Below are 21,534 nucleotides of genomic sequence, written 5' to 3'. Positions count from 1 at the left end.
GATCTTTGAATCAGCAAGATCTGTTTAAGCCCCTGACCCAGCCTTAATAGGACCTCCAATGCCTGAGACTCTTCAGGAATACGTAGAGACTCTTTCTACCAATCTAGCCTATTGATGAAACTCGGTTGGTCTTACCCCAAATACACCTGGGCGTCAACAAGTGTGATAAAGGTCTCTTCCAGATACAGGTCTCCTAAAGTATTGTAGCCACCCTTTCTGTATTGTACATATGACATATCCAGATTTAAACGCCTCAAAGACTGCAACCATCAAATCTCCAGCTCTCTTGAAAAGGGGAGTGCCAGAGCACTCTCCTGACAGCAGCCTCCCTGGCAACCCCCTTTTCTCATATTGCGTATGGTTAGTGTAGTTGTATAGCTTCTCCCCTCATGAGAAGTACAGGGAGAGGTTCCATTTAACAATATTTTCCCCTTTGCATTCTAACATACACCACTTAATTGCATGTTGGAGCTGACTTGTTTAGAAGTAAAGTTGTAGATCAGTGAGTGCAAGGCCTCCAGAATCCCAATACAATTTCATCATATTTAATTTAACCATGCCATCCTAACTAAGGACTAAGTAGGTGCGTGCTCTGAATGTCTTCATTGGAATTGGTCACATGGTATTTTTTACGTGTACAAGCATCTCAACAAGGTCACCATTTTAGCTGGGGCTAAATGCTCCATAATTGACAGTGGGAGTGTGTTCGATAAATATATTGATGAGATCAGTCCCTGAGTGACCCTGCTCATTTTATAAGCATGTAGGTTTTTATTGAGTGGTCTGTTTGCTTCCCTAATGATCTTCATTTTTCCTTGTCCCACTGACCCCCCAAATCGTGAAGGGACTCCACTAACACACTCTAGATGGTCTTGTCTACTTACTTAGTGAATTTGTTAATGTTCTCCTCTTTCTGTGGCTTTGTTGTCCTGACTTCATTGCCTGTTCCACTTTACTGTTTTGAAATGTAGGTTACTGTGTCACTCCTTATGTGGATCTCTGCACAGTTGAAATACTAACCATGTTGCAGTTAATATTCTGGTTACCTCTCATGAATGCTAAACCTTTCGATTGTATTTGTTCTTCAATCATAAAATACATTTTTACAAAGGATTACCTTTAGTTTCAATATTACCTTTCCCTGTGTGTAATGCAGATGTTGATTCTTGATAATTTTCCTATTTGAAATACTGATTCTGTAGGTTAGAGTCTTTAAGTTTGATTGTTAGGAAGACCCTGGCCATTAACTGCCTTGGTCTGTTTACCAGCTGTTATTAGTTTGACGCACACCTTGTCACTGCTACAGTTTAGATGCTCCAATCAGCATCTATAACAATAAATCACGTAATTTTCAGCATCTTCCCTTTGACGTATTTACTGTACAGTATTTCCACTAATTATTTAGCTGCTCCCTCTGTGAGTTCCATGTGTTAATTTCCGGTCAATTAATCGCTCTGCAATTAAACGTAGGTGATTAACTTCAGCATCCTATTTAATTTTTTATATCTCGTACTATTTATTTTGTGACTTTGTGATGCAGTTTTAATTTTTAGGTTTTGTTTGGGAAAGACTCTCTAGAAATGGTTTCCCTTACCCATTTCCTATTCCTTTTTTGTTTTAACCCTTACCTTACCCCATGCCATACCTTCAACGTTAATCTTACCGTATCACTTACTACTTACTTGCATAGGGTCTGATTTATTTTTTTTATATATGTATGCTATGCCATTTCTCCTCCACCCCCACCCCCAACATTCCCACACTTCACTCAAATCTGAGGATTTTTTCAAGATTGTTTCCTGGGCAGTTGATCGCTTTGAGATTATATTTGGGTGATTCATTTTCAGATCCGGTGTTTACATTTTTTTAAATTTAAATCTCATTGTTTATTTTGTGAGTTCCAGGTATAATTCCTGTGTTTTATAAATAAGATAGACACCCTTAAATCCCTTGCCTAAACATAATTCATTACATTTTTTCTTTTAACCCCTTACTTACATTATAATGTACTTCATTTGTTGGCCTTAACCTTTCCCTAAATCTATCTAATGTCTGATCTTTTTATCCTATGATTCTGTTACAGCATTTCTCCACCATGATTTTTGTATACCAAGGTTTTTTTTTGACAACACGTCTTCTGTGGCGCTTGTCTATATAGAACACCACTCTAAAAGGTGGTTTAGGACCTCAAGGGTTTCTTTCCTTATCAACACATTGTCTGTACCTCTGTTGCTTTAATGCAATCATTTATGTAAAAGCTAGGATGCTGCATTTCTTATTCATCCTGTAGTTTCTGAATACGTCTTTTGCCTTGACTACTGTACCCAATTATCATATGTGTGTCACTCTGACTTTGTCATAGCAGTAATGTGTCAGCCATCCTCGGAATGTAGTCAAGGCCAGGAGAGTTTTCATGTCATTACCAAGAGTACAAGCATAAACATATGTAAGTTTCCACTTTGTACACTTTACTACACCAGTACCTCTTCTACTCCTTCTCTCTCTTCCTTTTCAGAGCTGGCATTGACCTCTGAGGTTCGGCTTTTTCTACTCCTACTCTTAAGTTTGCTGAGGTATTAGCCTCTCTTTACATTATTTATCATCTCTGCAGTTTTCAGCTCAGTAGATCTTCCTACAAACAAGAAAGCCAAGGAGTACTAACCTGCCGTCTTTGACAAGTAGACTTTACTGTGCCTGAACTAATTTGTTTCATTTAGTCAGTTACCCATGAGGCAGTGGAATCAACATTTTTAGTGTTCAAGAAGATTCTCTGTGCGCTAGAGTGATGAGAGTATTCAATAGACCCATTGTTATGACTTTGATCAATGCAGTTAATATTGAATAAAATTGAATTGAATTTTGTAACGGGATGCCCATAGAATAGATGTGCTATATATTTCCTACATAGAGACAATGTAGTCTATCTTGTCTACACCTGTAACTTTAATAGATGTCTGGCTTTGAATGTAATATAGCTGTATATTCCGCCGATTGTTCTAGTCATTCAGGATTGCTCTTTACCTTATATGGCAGAGACATTTTTCACCCCAGACAACCCAAGCGTCATCTTGTTTCATCTTTCCATCCAGCATTTGTAGTGGGGAAAGATACAGAATAATTTTGATACCAGAAAAGACAGTTCAAAAACGTACTTACAGTTTGTGAGTTTTGGGCAACCTCACTTGCCTACCTAGCCAATATAAGGAATATCTCTAGTTCCATCACCTTGCAATACATTTTTGGGGAAAATGTTTTTTTAAGTACTACATACTGGAATAACTTTAAAAATCTTGCAGAAACATACATCAGTATGACACCACATGTTTGCTCAGACGGATATTCAAATAAGGAAAGACATCAGCCATGTTAGTGTGGTTTACAATACACAATTTGTATGCATATTCAGTGACACACATTTTTGAAATTGTTCACTGGGTGAACACTGCACTTAAAACACAAGCAATACAGAGTGTACACCTTAGCCTGCAATTGATAGTTTCTTTATTATTTGGGGTGGGGGGAGAATTACAGTATTCTCTGATGTCTTAAATATGGATCATTATTTGGAATGCTTCTGCTCTAGGGGAAATATAATAATCATTAACTGTTCAATGGGTCAGGGTATTAGTGAGATTGGATTGGGCTCCTGATGGCCTCTTGGTTCCAGTTAGGCTTCATCCTGTGGTGAGGGGTGCCAATCCCTTGGACATATATATACTACAATCACTACTGGTCCAGTTATAGAAGCACAATTCCTTTGTAGCCTCAGATGGGCATTCAGTCAATGTATTGGGGGATATTTCCCTTTCAGGCAGTACATTGTTGCAGATCACTATCAGGGAGTGGAGACAGAATTGCAAATGTCTGGCAGTGCTCAATTACAATGTGATGGGAAAGAGTGTGGAACCGTGCATGTAGGCAGGGCACCAAGGAACCCACATCAAGAGTTCTGTGTTATCAGTACAGTGCCAGTGCCAAAATATGAGAGCTGAAACCTGAAAAATAGCACATTCATTCTTTGTTAGTATTTTACTCTGCTAACTCTGAAAATAGAATTATATGTATAAATTGATCATTATCATGCACATTTGTTTAGTTAGTATTTGTTGGTAGGTATTATTTTTTAAGCGTCATTGATGAGAGCTATTGCACTGACAAGCTCTGCTTAAAGGCAAGCAAGTTCTTGATAACTGACCTCATAATTCATACTGGGAGAAGATTATCTTCTTCCTAGACTGACATAATAAAATTAGAAACCATTTGACGTTGAGCTTGCTCAGAGTCTAGGCCAAAATTTCCCTGCAGACAAAGTGTAGTAATCCCTCACCTTAAATTAAACACACGAATCTCGCTTATGTGAAGGTTATATAATAATGTATCCATACTGTTTAACATATGTCATTTAAAAAAAAAAATTAAATTCTTGCCTGTATCAAGAGCAGTATGTGGGATAAGTGAATTCTAAGTCACAGAGAGCTTCATTTGAAGAGAGTACGTTTTTTCGTCCGTGTCAATCATTCAACCTAAGCAAAATTTCTGCTAGTAGTTTGGAATTAGAAGAAACCTTCTGAGTTGCTGGACATTTTATCTTGCAGTGGTGTTGATTTAATGATTTACTTTTTACAATATTATAATTCCTATTTATTATATTATTTTAATGAGCGCCAATTGTTGTAACACATTGTCACTTCAGAGCGCTAGTCCCTTGATGAAATGAGCTGTCTTATTTTACAAGCTTCCACGAGCAGAGATGCATGTTCTTACGTGATTGTGCACTGAAGTGGATGACGGAGTCTGCAGGGTGGCCCTGTCATACTAGTTTCTGCTCTATAGGTTTGCTTTGAGAGTACCATTTTTAGGTCAAGCCTAAGCCAGCACGCATGCGCTGTCTGCGAGGCTTCTTTTAAGCACTCTAAACTACGTTGTGTGGGTCTGACTTCCCCCACGCATTGGGTTGGCTGTTGGGTGTGTCACTTTGTTATCATAGCCTGCAAATGGCTAAAGGCTGGGGCATGTCCCACCTCTTTTGCAAAGGTTCACTCCCACAGTGTTTTGCTTGCAGGAGTGAGCAGTGGCGCACAGGGTGGCAGCTGCATTCCTCGTTTTTTTCTTCCTTACAGCCCGTGCGCACCACTTGCGGAACGCTGTTTTTATGTTACGCGTGTTGCGAGCAGTGCCATGCAGGGTAGCAGCTGCATTCCTCATTTCAACAGCAGAGATATCTCCAGGAGTAGCAAATGTGGCATTCGCTAATATTCCGAGAGGCTGATTTGACTTTCATCCGCCAGAAGTTTATGAATATAGAACCGTCCGTGCATTGGAAATGAGAGCTGGAACAGTGATTTGATGTGCAACATCTGATGTGTATTCACTATACATATCACTGCGGGACGTGCCGGGCCAGGCCGCGCTGGGCCGCTTCAGGCGGAGGAGACGACGTCGCGCCTCATCATCTGAGGGATTCCTTTTCGCTGGGAATTTATTCTCCGGTTAATTATTTTTTTCCGACTTCAGTAGTGTGCCGGGGTGCAGGGCAGATCATTATATTTACACCAGTTCTGTATGCATACGATTTGTTTAATCGTGTGGCTTAATTTAGTTTAATTAAAATATGAGATTGCATATTTCACTTGGAAAGTTTTTTATTAAAAATATACGTTGCATTCCTCCGGGAACGTTTTTGCCCTTGTGGTGATTTGCATGTTTTTTTTGTGTGGTAGATTAAGTACTTGAGGTGCAATACATTGTATTGCTTTGAACAGGTCCTTTTATCACGGTGATTGAAAAGTCAGGCTGTTGCCCATAGGCGCTATATAGCTGAGAATTGTTTTTAGACACAGAATCCTAGGACCGTTCCAGTTTCTTTGGCTGTAAATACAGGGGTTCCAACGTTATTGCTTAAGTTCATGCTTGTTTTAGGGATAATCACTGACTCTGTAAATTATTCCAGTTTGAGACACTGATCTCCCCTGCCTGCAATAAGATTCCATCATAGCGCCTATTCTCAGGGACCTAAGTTATATATGCTTGATAACTGTTTCTATTCTAGAGACCATCCCTGCTAAAATGCTATAGCCTATCTTCATGAGGTACATGACTCCTTAATTACGTGTAAATTGAATTAGAGCGATGTCTAAGCGGGTAGTTCAAAGGGCATTGATATCACAGATGAACAGGGCTGCTGCATTGTTGTTCCCCAGGGGAAGTCACCATTTGTTTAACCTTTGCCCGCACCCTGCTGATTTTAAGGGGAGTTTAGTCTCTTTGGTAATGGCCTCGTAAGAGAACTCCTGTTTTTCCCTTAACCCAGAATGGGCTTTTCTGTGAATGAGGCAGGTGTTGTTAATGCGAATACCTCCTGAGAAGCGTTGCATACAGAGATGCTGTTTCACAGAGGGCGATGTATGGCTCTGGGTATTTAGCAGAGGTAGTGGAGCCATGGAATTGAACCCCTCATTGGTGTGAGTGCTTCCTTGGAGTTGGCTTCATGTAAGAGTTAACCAATAAATGTACTTGGGTTCCACCAGTAGTTGTGGATTTTTATTCCAGCACCGTCCGCTTTCACTTTTGCAGGCGCGCTGCTTTATTTAATTAGTTTGCAGTGCGGTCCCCATCAGTAGAGCAGGCAAACAAGCATTTGCAATGCAATATGTCTCACATTTACGCGAGTTTGAGCTATTGGCATTGTAAATGACAATGCCTTGTATTTATGTTTTGGTTTTTGAAACATAAATAAAACACATTTTCATTGTCTGGGCCTGGTGTGTGTTTTGTTTTCCTGCAAGGGGCATTTCTTGGAAAACTTTTTATATGTCCTGTAAGTTTTAGTTTTTCCACAGTGTAAGGAGATATCTGTGGGTTTGCCATTTAGTTTGCAAGTAAACTCCTTTGAATGAAGAAGTCGCTGATATCTTAAATCAAGATTGCAGATGTCCGAGCTTGGCATTGCACACCAAAAGAAATGGAGCCCGAGAGGATAAAACACAGGACTATTGAATTGGAAACTTCTCTGCAGTGCCACATTCTTGTTTTCTTTGCTGTGATTTTCCCCTTATGAATTTAAAGTGCTTGTTTAGCCATTTTAATTTTCTCCAGGTTGTAAACTATTTGTTTTATGCCATTTTCTGTAACCATTTTTATGGGTTAATATGACTACTGCAAAGAATGTGTACCATGCAGATCACAGCAGTGTATGTTATGTGTAGAGCTCTGTGGGTTTCTGCTTTTGTCTCAGAGATCCCTTTGTTACTGTGCAATTCACAACCTACAATAGTAATCTAGCACAGTGAGCTAAGAACTGCCGTCAAAGAGCTGCATGCAAACACACTTGTGCATGCAGTCATCTATTCAAACACTTAGAGTAGGATTACCAAACATGCCGGCGGGTCTTACTCTTACAGTATTACAAACTGTCTCACAAATTTCAAGATAAAGCCAGGATTTAGCGTGGCATCGAAAAACACTTATAAGGCCCCAAAGGCAAGACCTATTGGCTATGCTTATGCTTGTTATTCTTTGCTGAAATAGACACGGTCCGTTTGATCTTTCAAAGATGGGCCAAGGACATTGCAAATCTCTTGGCACAAGAAGTCTGCCCCCATGTGTTTTCACCAAGACTTTCCTTGACAGATTGACTCTCTCACTGAGCAAATACCTAAGCAGGACTTAGACCAGCATCTTTAGGTCTTATTTGGATCTATCTTTTAGCTGTTCTTTCACTCTCTCTACGTCTTTCTTCAGTTTGGGTAGCACATGAGGTAGTGCTTTCGCGCTAAGTTAAACATGTCGTATCTTTGGTCGTTTGTAGGAGCTGGCTCACACAGCCTTTGGTTCTTGGTTAACAGTCATTCCGTGCAGCCCACGCTTTGTGTGCTAACACAAGAACTGCTTTGCTTGGATACATATTGTGGACAGTCCCCAATGAGACATTAGATACCATAACTGGGAAGAAGACAGGGAGTATCGGCCAGGGGTGTCTGCTTTGTTTTATTACTGGAGGCTCTGTGGCACACACATGCACATACTTTCACCTACCCATTCATAGACATATACATGCACACCGTTGCATTTATAAGCACAGCACACACTTACAAATACATATACATTCATACACATATGCATGCATCCAAACATTCAATGGAGCACTTACCTGGGGACTAGAGGGTTGTGGGAGGGTATACACGGCAGCCTGGGACAGAGCTGGAGGCTTCAAGCAGGCAGTAGGAAGCGGACAATCCCACCACCTCCTCTCATTGGCTAACCCTATTAAGTGATTTACTAAAGAGAGGCTGAGGCACAGGGATGCTGCACCTAACACATTGGTGGGTAAGGTGTAATTTAAAACACAGTGAGGCTCGAGTCTAGTCCCTTGTTCACTTGGCCACTGGATTCAAGATAGCCTGGCTGATGAGGATTATGAATCCGAAACCGGTCCCAGGATGCTTGTTTCCGGTCCAGGGAAGACATGACTGGGCAGTTCGGGCTGGACTGTTCCCACGAGGCACAGGGTCAGACTGATTTGCATATAGCCATGTCTAAACTGGGGTGGCTGAGTGAACTAAAGAATGGTGATGGATTAAACCCAGATCAGTTGACTGGGGGTGAGTGTTTGATTTGTTCAAACGCTCCGTCCATCATCCCCTTTTGTATCGCTTTGTTCGCCCTAAGTGTGGCAGGGTATGCTCAGACGTGAGTCCCTTGTTCACTTGGCCACTGGATTCAAGATAGCCTGGCTGATGAGGATTATGAATCCGAAACCGATCCCAGGATGCTTGTTTCCGGTCCAGGGAAGACATGACTGGGCAGTTCGGGCTGGACTGTTCCCACGAGGCACAGGGTCAGACTGATTTGCATATAGCCATGTCTAAACTGGGGTGGCTGAGTGAACTAAAGAATGGTGATGGATTAAACCCAGATCAGTTGACTGGGGGTGAGTGTTTGATTTGTTCAAACGCTCCGTCCATCATCCCCTTTTGTATCGCTTTGTTCGCCCTAAGTGTGGCAGGGTATGCTCAGACGTGAGTCCCTTGTTCACTTGGCCACTGGATTCAAGATAGCCTGGCTGATGAGGATTATGAATCCGAAACCGGTCCCAGGATGCTTGTTTCCGGTCCAGGGAAGACATGACTGGGCAGTTCGGGCTGGACTGTTCCCACGAGGCACAGGGTCAGACTGATTTGCATATAGCCATGTCTAAACTGGGGTGGCTGAGTGAACTAAAGAATGGTGATGGATTAAACCCAGATCAGTTGACTGGGGGTGAGTGTTTGATTTGTTCAAACGCTCCGTCCATCATCCCCTTGTGTATCGCTTTGTTCGCCCTAAGTGTGGCAGGGTATGCTCAGACGTGAGTCCCTTGTTCACTTGGCCACTGGATTCAAGATAGCCTGGCTGATGAGGATTATGAATCCGAAACCGGTCCCAGGATGCTTGTTTCCGGTCCAGGGAAGACATGACTGGGCAGTTCGGGCTGGACTGTTCCCACGAGGCACAGGGTCAGACTGATTTGCATATAGCCATGTCTAAACTGGGGTGGCTGAGTGAACTAAAGAATGGTGATGGATTAAACCCAGATCAGTTGACTGGGGGTGAGTGTTTGATTTGTTCAAACGCTCCGTCCATCATCCCCTTTTGTATCGCTTTGTTCGCCCTAAGTGTGGCAGGGTATGCTCAGACGTGAGTCCCTTGTTCACTTGGCCACTGGATTCAAGATAGCCTGGCTGATGAGGATTATGAATCCGAAACCGGTCCCAGGATGCTTGTTTCCGGTCCAGGGAAGACATGACTGGGCAGTTCGGGCTGGACTGTTCCCACGAGGCACAGGGTCAGACTGATTTGCATATAGCCATGTCTAAACTGGGGTGGCTGAGTGAACTAAAGAATGGTGATGGATTAAACCCAGATCAGTTGACTGGGGGTGAGTGTTTGATTTGTTCAAACGCTCCGTCCATCATCCCCTTGTGTATCGCTTTGTTCGCCCTAAGTGTGGCAGGGTATGCTCAGACGTGAGTCCCTTGTTCACTTGGCCACTGGATTCAAGATAGCCTGGCTGATGAGGATTATGAATCCGAAACCGGTCCCAGGATGCTTGTTTCCGGTCCAGGGAAGACATGACTGGGCAGTTCGGGCTGGACTGTTCCCACGAGGCACAGGGTCAGACTGATTTGCATATAGCCATGTCTAAACTGGGGTGGCTGAGTGAACTAAAGAATGGTGATGGATTAAACCCAGATCAGTTGACTGGGGGTGAGTGTTTGATTTGTTCAAACGCTCCGTCCATCATCCCCTTTTGTATCGCCGAGTCTAGAAGAGCAGCCGTCTTAATTTTCAACACTCAGAGAAACGCTCCATCAACTTTAAAATAATATATGACTCAGCACCCACTCAAGATCACTATGTCTAGTATTGGGGACTGAATCCCAGAATCTTTTTCTTTATCAAATAAATTCTTTAATCATGATTTTTTCATTTAAAAACAAATTATTTTCTTCCCTGTATTTTGCCGTATCCAATGAGTTTTGTCCAAAAGGACTTCTTCAGGGCTACAAACACACTTATAAATTTAAAATCAGTGCACAGACAATAAATACATAATACAACATTACAATATGTTCATGACACAACACACATACAAGAAAACAACAGATTTTTTTTGCTCCCGGAATACTGTCAGTATTGCTTCCTCAGTTGCATTGCTTGAATACTCAGGTACCCGGAAAGAATTCCATCCTATTTTCTTAAGGAATGGTCAAATAGCAACTCTATGCCTGTCCATTGACGTTGGGCCTCAAAATCTCAACCCCAAACCGCCAGTGGAAGATTGCAATGCTGGAATGTGCAAGAGTTTCCATTCTGTCCGCAGATTTGGTGATAGAGAGAAAACCGACTTTATTCCCTATAGTGTGAAACTTGGCTGGAGTTTTCCACTTGAAACTGAATGTTTCTGTACCTGCTCCTGAACCAAATCAAATTCTCCACTGTTTGTGTGATAATTTCATGCGGAATGTCTCACTCCTCAACACTAAATCATGCCCAACCAGCTAAACCTGAGAGAAGGAAGGGTGGTAACGATGTCAGTTACCCAGTAAGTACTAGTGCTCAGCATGTCAGATGTTGGATTTATCTGAAAGAGACACGATAGTGATAGATTACCTTAGAAATACCCCCAGGCGTCAGACTGGATCCAGAAAGCTTTCGTCAGCAGTACCCCTGCGCGTCGGAAGGTGGCACCGTGCGACTCAGCGTTCGTCGTAGGCATGGTGATCGCCGGGATGACTTTGCGGCAGCTACTTAGATGCCGCCTCACGGGCTGACGTCAGTTCTTTCTTTTGCCGCACCAGCAAGCGCAGATCCGAAGAGAGCGGTACCCCCAGTCAATTTTTTGACTGAGTTTTTGGGGACTTTTGTCTCTGTCTTTTTTGAGCCTTTGACTCCTGGTGTTGTAGGGATGCCCGGTTTTAAGTCTTGCAAGGTTTGTCCCTGCATGATGTCCGTGACGGACCCGCACCGCGAGTGTCTACTGCCTGGGGTGTGACCACGACCCCACGCCGTGCCCCGACTGCCGGGCCATGGCTCCGAAAACTTTGCTGGAGCGGTCCCGAAAGTTGCTTGAGCCCAGGAGTCGGTTTCACACCGTTAAAGGTCCCGGTCTTGTGGGAGGTCGAGGGATCGGTCCCACCATCGTTCGACGAAGTCTTTGCACTCGCGGTCAGGTAAGACGAAGCACAAGAAGTCGAAGAAGCGACGTCGCTCTTCGCCTTCCCCATCATGCGACACGGCTGAGGGTGCGGGTGGTGCCACCCCACGGTTCCAGTGGAGCCTATGCAGACTGCCTACCTGCCTTTCGCGGGTCCGTCGGCGACTCCGGCCCGGCTGCAGGAATTTCTGTCAGCCATGGGCCGTATCTTTGGCCCATCGGGCCCCATGGGTCTGACTTGGGGTCCTTGCCCTTCGTCAACGGCTCTGGCGCTGCGAGATCCCCATGGATCCCAGCCAATGTCAGTTGACCTTGTACGACCTCCACCAACATCGACGTCTACGGCACTGCCACCGGCATCGGCCGGCTCCCCGGCCGATGTCGTCAGCTTCCACCCCGACATGGAAACGTGCGGGACCGGTGTCGATCGACGCCTATTCCGGCGTCACTGGGGAATTTGTAACCCTTTCTCCATCCTCCTCCTTCTTTCCCACCTTCCCAGCAGGTTACGGAGGACGGGGAGGACTGGGGGGGTCTGAAGGCCCTTTTGCAGTTAATGCGAGTTAGACCCGGATTGGGCATAGGGTTTGGAGGACGCAGGTGATCTGGATTTCTCTTCAGAACCTGGCGCACTGTCTCCTTCCACCATGGCTATGGAGGAGGGTGGTACTTATTCAGTGGTGTTGGGTAGGGCAGCAGAGGCTCTCCACCTCGAGCTCCCTATGGTGGTTGTCAGGAATAACCTCCTGACTGAAGTGCTTTGGCCGGCGGCTTCCTCTGCCGAGCCGCTGCTGCGCTTTAATGATGCACTTTCTGATGTTTTTTGAGCACCTGGTCCAGGCTAAACACAGGGGCTCCTGTGGATAGGAACGTGGCCCGATGCCATCACCTGGCCTCGGGCTACCCCATTTTCCTCTCCCAACACCATACCCCTGAGAGCTTGATTGTCCAAGCCTCTGCGTCTCCGAGCGCATTCCCTTCTGCACCTCCGGACAGGGAATCCAAGAAACTGGAGCAGTTTGGGAAGAAGATTTTCTCTTCCGCCAGTTCAGGGTTGCGGTCTGTGAACACCACATGCCTCTTGGGCCGTTATTCCCACTCTGTGTGAGATACGGTGGCGCAGGTGCTGCCTCAGTGTCCGGAGGAGACCTGGACGGTGCTCTCCCAAGCTATTGCTGAGGGGAGAGATGTAGCGAAGTTCACGATTCGTTGTGGCCTTGGCACCGCCGACTTGCTGGGCAGAGCGATTTCCACAGCAGTGGCTCTACGCCGCCATGCTTGGCTGAGAACAACTGGCTTTTCTGGGGATGTCCAGAACACTCTGATGGACATGCCTTTTGATGGCACTCGTCTTTTTGACAACAAGGCAGACAGTGCGTTGGAGCGTTTTAAGGACCTGCGGGCTATGGCCAAGTCCTTGGGCCTTTTGACCAAGCGCACTCCTTTGACTTCTGCTTTTCGCTCTTTTCGTGGTCAATGAAGGGGCGCCCAAACACGTTCATTTCAAAGCCACAGGCCTGCGCAGCAACAGTCTCAGCGCAGCCGCGGATTTGGGACCCACCGAGGTGAGTCACGGGGCCAGCAGGCGGGTCAGTCCACCACCTCCCCTGGCACCACTGCATCCAAACCTTCCTAGTCCTGTGTTTTAGGCCCACCAAATGCCAGTGGGCGGCAGGATTTGCCATGACCTCCCCCACTGGCGCACCATCTTCGGACAGGTGGGTTTTACAGATTGTCAGAAGGGGCTACTCCCCCTTCGAGACCACCCCTCCAGAAATGCCACCTCAGTACCAGCGCATGTCGGAGGATCACTTGGCACTTTTCCAGCAGGAAGTTGCGGCCCTCTTGGCCAAGGGGGCCATCGAGTGTATTCCAACGCCAGAAGTAGGTCGTGGTTGTTACTCCCACTACTTCTTGGTTCCGAAAAAGGACAAGAGCCTGCGTACTATCTTAGACCTTCGGACCGTCAATCGCTTCCTCCGGATGGAGAAGTTCAAGATGCTCACACTTGCTCAGGTCTTGTCTGCCCTAGACCCGCAAGTCTGGATGGTAGTGTTGGACTTGCAGGATGCTTATTTTCATATCCCTGTCCTGCCAGCTCACCGGCGTTACCTGCGGTTCACGGTAAGTCACGAGTATTTTCAGTTCACTGTGCTCCCTTTTGGCCTTACCAGCACCTCTTGGGTGTTCACGAAAGTCGAAAGGCGATGGTCGCAGCTCATCTGCACAGATCAGGGGTTTCAGTCTTCCCCTGTCTCGACGACTGGTTGTTGAAGGCGGGCCCGCCCCAGGCAATCGTCTCCCACCTCCAGACTACGGCCGACCTCCTGCATTTGCTGGAGTTCTCCATTAACGTGCCGAAGTCGCACATGATTCCCTCTCAGAATCTCCTCTTTATCGTAGCGGTTCTGGACACGGCGCAGTTTCTGGTTTATCCTCCCGAACAGCGAGTCCGGGACATTCGGGCTATGATTCCGCCCTTTCGGCCCTTGTCCTGGGTTTCGGTCATATTGATCTTGAGTCTGCTGGGCCTCATGGCCTCCTGCATCCGGCTGACCAATCATGCCAGATGGCATATGCAGGCTCTGCAGTGGGACCTGAAGTTCCAGTGGGCGCAGCAGCAAGGGGACCTGTCCGAGTACGTCCAGATCTCGGAGGGCACTGCATGACAGTTGCAGTGGTGACTCACAAACCAGCGTTGGGTCAGCGGCAGATCACTCTCCCTTCCCCAACCGGAGCACACAGTGGTGACGGATGCGTCCCTCCTGGGATGAGGCGGCCACATGGGAGAAGCGGAGATCAGAGAACTCTTGTCTTCGGTGGAGTCCAGGCTCCATATCAACCTTCTGGCACTCCGGGCGATTTTACTTGCACTGAAGGCATTCCTTCTCACTGTCAAGGGGAGAGTAGTGCAGGTGTTCACAGACAACACCACTGCCATGTGGTACTGCAACAAGCAAGGCGGGGTAGGGTCGTGGACCCTATGTCAGGAGGCTCTGCATCTCTTGACGAGGCTGGAATGTCAAGGCATTTCCTTTGTGGTTCAACACTTGGCAGGTTCTTTGAACTCCACGGCGGAGGAACTCAGCCACAGGTGCATGATGGATCACGAATGGCGTCTTCACTCAGAGGTGGTACAAGGTCTCTTTCAGTATTGGGGAGAGCCTTGGTTAGATCTATTCGCCACCGAAGGGAACGCACAATGTCAGCAGCTCTGCACGTTGGAATTTCCAAGGTGGCACTGGCTTGGCGAAACTTTTCGTCACGAGTGGAGTTGTGGTCTATTGTACGCCTTTCCGCATATACCACTTCTACCCAGAGTGCAGAAGAAATTCAGGCACGACCGGGCACAAGTCATTCTTGTGGCCCCGGACTGGGCTCGAAGAGTTTAATATCCCGAGCTACTCAGTATGAGCGTGGATCTCCCGATCCGACTGCCCCTTCGGGAGGACCTTCTGTCGCAGCAGCAGGGGACGGTCCTCCACCCGAACCTGTCCAGCCTCCACTTCCTTGCGTGGAGATTGAGCGGCGACAGTTGATTCTATTTGACTTGCCTCCCGAAGTCTGTGATATCATTCTGTCAGCCAAGCGTCCCTCCACTAAATCGGTATACGCCTGCAGGTAGAACAAATTTGTGCAATGGTGCACAGCAAAGGCTGTAGATGCCCTTTCTGCCCCTCTTTCAGAAGTCCTTCTGTTCCTTCTTTCTTTGGCCCGGCAGGGCTCTGCTCTGGGCACTATTAAGGGCTACCTTTCAGCAATTTCGGCCTTTCTCAGGCTCCCTGATCAGCCCTCTCTTTTCAAGTCCCTGGTCGCAAGTAGATTTCTCAAAGGCATTACTCACCTTTTCCCTCCTATTCCGTTTGTGATGCCACAGTGGGACTTGAATTTAGTTCTTACTTATTTGATGTGCGCTCTTTTGAGCCGCTTCACAACTGTCCTCTTCATTTACTGACTTTAAAGACTGCTTTCCTGGTTGCCTTCACCTCCACTAGGCGTATGAATGAGCTCCAGGCTCTTTCCTGTAAACCTCCTTTTCTGTCTGTTCATCAGGACAAGGTTGTGCTCCGCACTCGTCCTTCCTTCTTGCCAAAGGTGGTTACTGCCTTCTGCATCTGGCAAACTATCACCCTGCCCACTTTCTTTCCACGTCCTTCCAGTGAAGAAGAGAGGCTCCACCGCCTGGACCTAAAACATGCGCTCTCATTTTACCTAAATCACAAACAACAGTTCCGGGTGGATGACCAGCTCTTTGTTGGCTACGTAGGTGCCAAGAAAGGCCGGGCTGTATACAAGAGGACTATCTCACGCTGGGTCGTCTTGTGTATAAAAGCTTGTTATTCTCTGGCTAAAAAGAAACCTCCGGTGGGGCTGCGCGCCCATTCTACCAGGGCGGGGCGACGGCAGCTACTACTGAATTGGGACGTGGTGTCCCCCTGCAAGACATCTGTCTGGCAGTCTAGTGGGCCTTGCTGCACACTTTTACCAAGCATTATTGCCTTGACAGCCAAGTCTGGAGAGACAGCTTCTTTGACCGTTCTGTTCTCCATGACTTTATGGTGTGATCTTGGTTCGCAGACTCACCACCGGTGTTGGTATTGCTGGGGTATCTATTCTAAGGTAAGGAATCTATCACCAACTTGTCTCTTTCAGATGCACAAGTTACTTACCTTCGGTAACTATATATCTGTAAGAGACATTAGTTAGTGATTTCTAGGGTTAAGGTCATCCCTTTCAGGGCCCTAGTTTCAATGCACCGGTGGTCAGTATCTTGCATGGCTCTGGTTCCTGGTGCGGAAAGTCATGTACAGAACTGACAGCGTGCGAGTGCGGCGTCTAAGTAGCTGCCTCAACGTCATCCGGTGATCACAACGCCTACGATGGACCCGGAGCCGCACAATGCCACCTTCTGACGCGCAGGGGTACTGCTGTCGAAAACTTTCCAGAGCCAGTCAGACGCCTGGGGGTAATTCTAAGGTAAGGACTCTATCACTAATTAATGTCTCTTACAGATACATTGTTACCGAAGATAAGTAACTTGTGCTTTAGTAGTTTTTGAAAGATACTGTGCTGATGGCTGCCAACTGTGTATTTAAAGTGTTAATGTTGTGATGTACTGAATTGTTTAACTTGGCAAGAGGTGTTCGGCAGGGCTGCTTTTTAGCTCCTATTCTTTTTATTGTGTACATTTACGATCTGCGCTGGCCTAGTGACTGCCAGTCAAGTTATGCCTCAGTTAGGGAGGACTATTCCTGTCTTGCTTTACACTGACTACGCAGGCCATGCTTATGACCTCTCCAGCCAATGGCCTAAAGAAATTGATTGACTGCTTTGTGACCTTTACGAACGACACAGGTATAAGTACCAACTTTACTAAAACGTTTATTATGACCTTGGGTTTAAAGTCCTGTACAACCCTTAACTTTTCCAATAAAAATCAATGTGATTGAAAACAATCCAGGCCCTTTCATAATTGGGTATTGTATTTCATATTGAGAACAGTAGTAGATGGTCTCATCATTTGCAGTCAAGATGAAAGTAATTTATTCAATTACTTGATGCAGTCATCAGTTTTGCTACCAGGCTGGGCTAGAAGCCATTGGGAGATCTGTAATAGTAAATGCCTTCTTTTATCTGCGGTGGCTCAGGAATTTGCGGGTTTATTGATCCTATTTTTACAGATGGAAAAAAAACAATTTTTTAGAATGCTATTGGTTTTCCTGCCTCATAGTTCCCACTTTTCTTGCCATGCACAGTTCGCTGTCCCATATTTGGAGGATAGAGCTAAAGTAACTCTTTTATTATAACTGTTGTCCATTTGGACTAATCTTTGTACTTTCCTGAACCAGAAAATGATCCATACTTGAGACTTGTTGCACACTAAAAATATGGCCAAAATATGTTCATGGTTTGTGTTGCGAACTAGACGGTCTGAATTATTTACAAATCCTGACTTAGTAGTTAAAAATGATAAGGCATTGGTAAAGACTGCTCCAGCATCATAGACACTCCCTGAGGCAGTCGAACCATTAACCAAATCTTCAGTAAAATCTCATTTTTTTATGAAAAAACTAAATAAAAACAATGGAACATTACCTGATATAGGAGGAAAATGTAAGCGATCACTTTATTTTAAAATGCTTGAGGGTGAGCATTCTTCATCCTTTTCTGTTTTCTATCTTTTCCTTAGGGTTATGTAGCACTAGAACATTTGAATCTGTTCCCTCTTGACTATTGCTCTACGCAGACCTTAATGCTCTTAGTTTTTCCTGTCAATTTTATGTATGTGAAAGGAGTAGATTTCTTGTATCTTTACTTAAGGAAATTGGTTTTATCAGATGCAAATCAGCTTTTTTCATCTCCAGTTGCATCCTACCCCCATTTGATTTATTGAGCTGTTGTTTCTTTTTTTACATGCTGCTGTTAAAACTAGAGATGTATTGTTTTTGTGAATAATTTATGATTGATAATAATACAATTGAACCTTTAATCTTTTACTTATGAATGACTATTGGTTGTATGCCCTCTGATTGAAAAACAGTTGGTATCTGCCGAAGTAGTACCATCTGAGTTCGGAGACCATAACCCCATCAAGGCAACGATATATGCAGCCCGACGGCTGATTTTTCAGACCGAATGCGGGGCTGCAAACTTAGTAGTCTCAACTAATAACTTAAGACTGTGCTGGAAGGGGGCCGATAATTCAGACACCTTCAAGAAATTGGTAAAGTGTAATATGCCACTTATCAACTCTTGTCTCTCATTAGAATCATCACCACTGCAGATAATCGAGGATTTTGGGAAGATTTGCCAGACGATCAAAACCATCCTCTCTAAACCCCCCCTGAAGGTGGCACTCACCCCTAGATGGTTCAATCACGACTGTTCCAGAGCGAATAGAAACCTACGTAGGGCATTAACCGCCACCCCGAGGTGCTCCATAGGAGTTAAGCAGGATAGAGAGGAATATAAGGAGGCTATCAAATATAGGAAGAACAAACTTTTGAGGGAACAATGGGACAAACTGTCTGAGGCAGCTAGTCTAAAAAATGGCAACATCTTCTGGGCAGCAGTCAGGGAAGTCCGCTCTATGGGCCAGTCCCTGACTCCGATCAGCTGTAATATAGCTAGCGCTGCATGGGTGGTTCATTTTTCAGCTATTTATTCCACTCCATCTCCATGCGAATTAACCCTCATTCTAGGTAACCCAACTCCCATAGACATCAGTATTTCAGACGTAGTCGAAGCAATTAACCAGAGTTTAGGCAATAAGGCGCCGGGTCCTGATGGTCTACCCATCGATCTAATCAAGTGAAACCCGGCCTTCTGGGCCCCGCTGCTTTTGAATATTTTTAATAATTTGACGCTGGCAAAGATACCTGAGACTTGGGCCAGAAGTATAATAGTTCCAATCTTCAAGAAGAGAGATAGATCTCTTCCATGTAACTACCGACCTATCTCCCTAATAGACAATACCCTCAAAATTTGAGGCAGAGTCCTTTATAATAAAATTATGAATTGGGTAGAAGCAAATGACCTCCTAGATCCTTGTCAGTTGGGTTTTAGGGGTAAGGTAGGAACTAAGGAACAATGCCTCAACCTGAATCTGATTAATGGTAAATATGCAATCGCAAAGAAGTCCCCCGTCTACATGGCTTTTATGGATCTGTCCACAGCCTTTGACCTAGTGAATAGGTCAAGGCTGTGGGAAATCCTTTTGGCCAGAGGTCTGGATGAAACCTTGGTAAATTTCTTGGCATATTTACATAGAGACCTCAAGGCCCAAGTAAGGATTGGGGCGGGTGGAGAGGTTTCGGGGCCCATTGATGTCGGCAGGGGGGTCAGATAAGGTTGCGTGTTGGCCCCCCTGCTTTTTATTTTATATATCAATGGCCTCAATGACTCCTTGAGATTGGCTTCCCGAGACGACCCCATATCAACAAAGAACCCATCCCCGTGCTGCTTTACGCAGATGATGCGGTTCTTATAGGCCGTACCCCAAACTCACTGCGTCTTCTTGTTTTAAATGTTAACAGTTATATGAAAACACTAGATCGGAGGGTAAATTTTAAGAAATCATTCCTAACGAGTAGTGGCCCGGGGAAGCGTGACATAGGCCCAATCACAGTAGATGGTCAAAAACTGACCTGGGTAAGATCATTTGTATATTTGAGATTGGCCTTTGCTGCGAACAGCTCCTGGAGTGAGCATTTAGCTCACGCCAGGAGCAAGTTCTGAAAGGCCACCAACTCGATCTTAAGCTTACCCCGCCCTAAGACCACGGGTGCGTTTTTAGCTGTACAGAAAATGTATAAACTTCAGTGCACGCCGGTGGCCACATATGCCGCCGAGATCTGGGGAATGGCCAACTGCTCAGTAATTCAGCAGAAAGAAAATAGGTTTGGCAGAAAATTATTGAACACTCAAATTTCTACCCCCCAATACATAAGTCGCAAAGAACTCAATATTCATTTTATATCTGATTTTATTCGGGCACGTCCAGCACTTATGTGGATTGCAGTGTGGAAGCCTCCCTGACACAGCTGATTATCAAGGACTGTTTACGCTGCGATAAGGGCCTAGAAATCCCATGGCTGAGTGGTGTCCTAGGCACCTTGCGTAGTATAAATAGGGAAAGTGTTTTCTGGGACACTACATTAGCCGCCTCAGCTGCAAAAAAGGAAATGCAGAACACCTTGTACTCCCTATATAACGATGAGCGGGAGATGGTAGAGGCCAGGAAAACAACTGTACGCAAATACATGCTCATTGAACTGTATAGTTATCCGCTTCACACTTATTTGTCTTTACCAATGAGCCATTGGGAGACGAGCATACTGTTTCGACTGAGAGCTGGTACAATTCGATTTGCACTTTGCTTTCCACTTGGCCATAGCCCAATTTCGAATTTTCATTTGTGTTCTTGTGATGGGAGGAGCGAGCAAACTATTATGCATTTTATATTCTTCTGCAAATACTATATCAAATATTTTAAACAGTTCTTATGTCCCTATTTTAATAAAAGAAGACCAATTACTTTGGAGGTAGCATATCGTTTAATAATAAAATTAGATGATGTTGAACTTCTCTTTCGCACTAGCACTTTCTTAAAAACCGCAATAAGGGCGCGGAGATCCATGATGGACCCCTGATACTTCTTACCATGAACTGTGATGTGTTCCTTTCCAACAATTATATATACTGAATGATGGACAGTTTTGCACAAGTCACTTTCGAAACCTGTATATTGTATTTTAATTTTGTATTAATTATTGTGATGTATTTGTTTTGTGTGCTTTTATGGGTACAGTTGTATCCGAATAAAGTTGAACTGACTGACTGACTGAATAAAAATCAATGTGATTGAAAAAAATCCAGGCCCTCTCATATTTGGGTATTGTATTTGATATTGATAACAGTAGCAGATGGTCTCATCATTTGCAGTCAAGATGAAAGTAATGTATTCAATTACTTGATGCAGTCATCAGTTTTGCTACCAGGCTGGGCAAGAAGCCATTGGGAGATCTGTAATAGTAAATGCCTTCTTTTATCTGCGGTGGCTCAGGAATTTGGGGGTTTATTGATCCTATTTTTGCAGATGGAAGAAAAAACAATTTTTTAGAAGGCTATTGGTTTTCCTGCCTCATAGTTCCCACTTTTCTTGCCATGCACAGTTCGCTGTCCCATATTTGGAGAATAGAGCTAAAGTAACTCTTTTATTATAACAGTTGTCCATTTGGACTAATCTTTGTACTTTCCTGAACCAGAAAATGATCCATACTTGAGACTTGTCGCACACTAAAAATATGGCCAAAATATGTTCATGGTTTGTGTTGCGA

General features: G+C 44.9%; 1 protein-coding gene across 4 annotated transcripts in view; it reads left to right on the top strand.

The window, feature by feature from the left end:
• The window catches only part of TFB1M (transcription factor B1, mitochondrial), a 440,085-nt gene that overhangs the window by 417,241 nt on the left and 1,310 nt on the right, over nucleotides 1–21,534 (top strand). The window lies entirely within an intron of this gene.

Source organism: Lissotriton helveticus, chromosome 6 (genome assembly GCF_964261635.1).
Source record: "Lissotriton helveticus chromosome 6, aLisHel1.1, whole genome shotgun sequence".
Lineage (NCBI taxonomy): Eukaryota > Metazoa > Chordata > Amphibia > Caudata > Salamandridae > Lissotriton > Lissotriton helveticus.
This window is presented reverse-complemented; position numbering and strand designations above follow the sequence as displayed.